This window comes from Agrilus planipennis, unplaced genomic scaffold, assembly GCF_000699045.2.
Source record: "Agrilus planipennis isolate EAB-ADULT unplaced genomic scaffold, Apla_2.0 scaffold192, whole genome shotgun sequence".
In the NCBI taxonomy this organism is placed as follows: Eukaryota; Metazoa; Arthropoda; class Insecta; order Coleoptera; family Buprestidae; genus Agrilus; species Agrilus planipennis.
Genome location: NW_020442435.1, coordinates 8,060 through 12,320, shown reverse-complemented (window position 1 = coordinate 12,320; position 4,261 = coordinate 8,060). Strand labels below are relative to the sequence as shown.

Below are 4,261 nucleotides of genomic sequence, written 5' to 3'. Positions count from 1 at the left end.
ATAAGTAATAAAATTTAAAAATATATATCTAATGTATATTTCATTTAACTATCACTATTTATAATTTAAATAAATAAAAATGTTGTTGGCTTTATTAGCATACCTATGTAAAGTGGTAATTGTAAGAGTGTCTTTATTTATAGATACTAAAATTCACCCTCATATCAAATTATATCTTATCCTATATATTTCTCCTACCTTAGGTTTTTTGGACTGATTAATATTATCTGATATGCTCTGTACTTATAGCAATTAATTCATATTTTTTTACTAATTTCAAAAAAATATTGATATAGTATTTTTAAAATTTAACTGATATTAATTCTAGTTACGTACTTATTTAATTATCTTAATATTGAAGTAAAATTTCTTTAACGCGAGTGAGGCTAGTAAATTATAAAAGAGCAAAAAAAGATACGAGAAAAGGCAATGCGCAACGTTTGTATGAATAGAAAGTATAATAAGGATGCGTTTACATCTGAAAACGAATACGAACGAGGAAAAACGAGCAAATGAATGTGGGCATGGCAAACTACCTCGGAGCGTACGTTGTATGACCCGAGGCAGTACGAACGCCTTCGTCGGGAGGCGGTACTTCAAAGATTCTTTGTGGACCGCATTTGTTTGTGGCATACTGCATGGGTCGCTGCCTCATTCGTTATTTTGCCTTGACTGATATCTCAAACACAAGACATTCGTTCTGCCTCGTCTTGCCTCGTTTGCATCCGTGCTCAGTAATGAGCTGCATTCATTATATACTTGAAAACCCACTTGGTGTTTTATTTTTCATTTACAATTGGATGGTTATTGTTTAAAGAAGAAGAAAGAAGTTTTACTTCAATCGTGCGCCTATGCAAATGAAACACACATCACTTTTTAAGCATAATATAAGTATTATCACATTCTTATTATCAAAATTAATCTAACCCTTCTATCTACCACTTATTTATTCTTATTTGCCATAATAAGACAATTTATTTCCATGTACTATTTTTTATTTTTATTTAGTAAATAGATACCATTTGTTAATTACCTTTAAAACCAAGTTTTGCCATAATTCTTTATGACAAAGAATCATCCAAAACATAATACTTTATTATTATCAATGAAACATTTTTAACGTTGCTAAATCTCTAGTTGAGATTGTTATATCGATAATAATGTAACACGATCCATCCACAATAAAATCGATGTTATAGTGCATAAGATACGGAGCGTTTCAAAATTAAACAGCTTCAAATAAGGGTCTCTATTTGAACTAAATAAACTTTCCACCGTAGGTTCACTTTTTTTTATAAGTCAAACGGTTTTGATGTTTTTAACGATCAAAAAAAAAAAATTTACTTCAAAGACAAAATATATTTTATTACTTGATTACAATTTAGAGACCCCTTGAAATCATGTATATGTATGAAACGCTCTGATTTTTGCTACATGAAGACTTTATACACATAGAAATTCGTTAAACGACATCTGATGTAGAGTTAAAATGAGTTTAGAATAATATTCCACGAAGGCAAACAAAAATTTGAAAAGGGCTTATTAAATATATGAATATTAGGTACCTATATTAATACCCCGCGAATATGCAATAAACTAAATAAAATATTTTACTTCGGTTCATACTGTACTGCTGAAACTAACCATGTACAATAGTTGCAAAGTTAAGCAATACTGACTTTTAAATGTCCCAATTAAATTAACGAAGAACATTACTATGAATCAGTTAAAGTAACATTTACACTACTGCAAAAGCTCGTTAAATATTACTGACAGTAGATGTAAAAACAAACTTAAATGGCATTTCAATACCATTATAAAGTTTATAAGGAGTAATTTATGATTCCAGTTACATTGAGTCACTTAAAAAAACCTATTTTACAAAAGGACATTAAAGTAATTGGCCACATACAGTAAGTGCAAACATAAACAACAATAATAACTTTCAAATTTTCACATTTCAAATTAGGAGATGCATGTTCTCTCGTTAATTACTTAAATCAAGAATTAGAAAATACAAACAAGGTAAATATTGTGCCAAAATAATGAAAATTTATTCGTCCGTAATCTCAACTTCTTGTTACTGTGTTATATGCTCAAATTTATTACGTAAAAGTAACGTTAGGTACTCAAAACCAATAAAAATAAAAATGAAATTTNTACTATTTCTGTTAATGGTTTTTATAGTTATAAAAATGCGGACAAAAAACATAGTTATTAACGTAGATGACAGGATAGAGATATAATGATAATAGTCACAAGATTCATCGTATTCTTCGCTTCTGATTGGCGTTTTTCTACGTCATCAGTGCTTCATGCAGTAGCTATCCTAATTTCGCAACTTTGTATGTATTGCAAAATTTCAGTTTATCTAAATTTTTTCTGAAATAATCAAATTAGCACCACTACATTTGTCGACTCGTATCATGAGAGTTCATAGAGAACAAATATTGAAAGAGAACATCGATTAAAGATTCTAGGGAAGTGAGGAAGAATATTTATAGTAAGAACAGACGTAAAATAATTAATGTTGACTTGGTGATTTGCTTTTTCATCTAGGCTCTGTAGGCTCTTCCTTCATAGTTATCTATATATCCGCAGCATAAATTGACAATTATTTATGAATCTATGGATTTTATAGATCTTGCTGTGTTACACCGTTACACGATCTTGTCCATCTCTTTGCCATCTTTTATTAAAAACGATGTTACGTCGCCATTTTTAAAATTTTGAAATTTTATTTGATTTTCGGTGCGTACTTTCATTGTATTTCGTGTCTTAATTGTTTAATAATGTAGTTTATTCGTTTTTCTTCTCAATTTTTACAGATTGATGATAAATAAGAATGGAAGAGTGTTCATTTTGATGCAACTGAAAAAAAAAGCAAGTTGACCGTCATGGTTTCGTTTCATTTTGGAGAATCTTCTAATTAATTACGGTGAGCATACATGGCATAATTAGTATATTTGTTTGATATTAACTTTAGTATTGTGTCATGCACGTTATTTACCAAGGAGGCTAATTAATTATATCTGAATACTTATAAGATTTCATTTCACAGGAACATTAAAAAAACCCTGGATGGCATTAATTTACAGTGCCTTGGTTGTGTCAGTGTTCATTCGATTCAGAAAGTAGCTATCCTAAAAAGAAGCACAAAAGTGCCTTTTTTCCATTGAGAAGGGATACATTGTGGCATTGATGAAGGAAGGATTTATGACGAATGAACTGGTGAGTAAACTGTATCAATTAAAAATATTAATCCAGGTCCCAGAAACTACAATTTCTTAAGCATTTGTAGCTTACTTTCGTTAGACAACTTTTTAACAACGTTTTAGAAGCGGCAGAAGCAAAATGTGGAGCTGGCCATTCCATCAGTGCAAAAGTTACCTTCTAACTTTAACACCACATCGCCACATTAAAATATTACTGATTTACATGCTTTAGAAGTTGTAATTAACAACATTTTCTTGCCTATTTCTATAGATTGTCCAAGTGAAAAGGAATTAATTCTGATGGTACTGAAAGAGCTGATGCTTTTGACGTCTTACCCTTGCAACATAGTTTTGAACCTGTGAGGAGGAGGCATCTGGATATTAATTTGGAAACAACTAAAACAACAAATAGTCTGCAGTGGTATTCCTCCTGGATTTTGCTTGTTCATTCGATCTGTGGACCTTTTAAAAGCTACTTTCTGCAGTTAATTAAGGTGAGAATGCATGCCATTTGTAATATTAGTTGCTCTATATTGATCTTAAGGGTTATTCGTCTTACCAATTATCTCTTGTTCACAGTTTCAATTAACCATAACGTGCATCTACGGTATTTCATTTCTTCAAATATCTATAGTCCACATAAATTGACATCGTACATCTCTGATTGCTGGCCTTTATGTCATGCATGATCTGGGGTCATGATGTGAAATGACAGTTGTCCCCATTATAATTCAGCTATTTACTTGCTTTTCGTTGTATATTTTTAGGAGTGTTTAGTTCCTTCCTTATTTGATAGTGTAATTAATATATTTTTTTGCCCATTTCTGCAGATTGCCCAACAAATGAGTTCAGTTTGGCGCTACTCGAGCAACCGTCTACACTCTACATGGGTGTGGTCTTTTCTCGACGTTGTTTGTGATTTGATATTTTCATCTTCATTTCGCAACACTACTATGCAGTTGATTTTCGGGCGATTAGTGGGAAAAACTAAAGATTTATTTGATTTCAAGTGGAACAACAAAATTTCTGCTATGGTGCTCCTGCTG

The 4,261-nt window shown here is 31.2% G+C and overlaps 2 long non-coding RNA genes across 6 annotated transcripts in view; one reads left to right on the top strand and one right to left on the bottom strand.

Moving 5' to 3' along the window:
* Positions 1 to 4,261, bottom strand: part of LOC108738731 — a 469,009-nt gene that overhangs the window by 457,321 nt on the left and 7,427 nt on the right. The window lies entirely within an intron of this gene.
* On the top strand, positions 2,737 to 4,132 carry LOC108736801. 2 transcript variants are annotated; one of them, XR_003232291.1, is made up of 5 exons: positions 2,737 to 2,751; positions 2,829 to 2,938; positions 3,062 to 3,231; positions 3,487 to 3,709; positions 4,046 to 4,132. It is a non-coding gene; the product is annotated as an uncharacterized LOC108736801 (long non-coding RNA). The 2 variants fall into 2 exon arrangements; XR_003232290.1 differs by lacking the exon at positions 2,737 to 2,751 and having other exon boundaries at positions 2,771 to 2,938.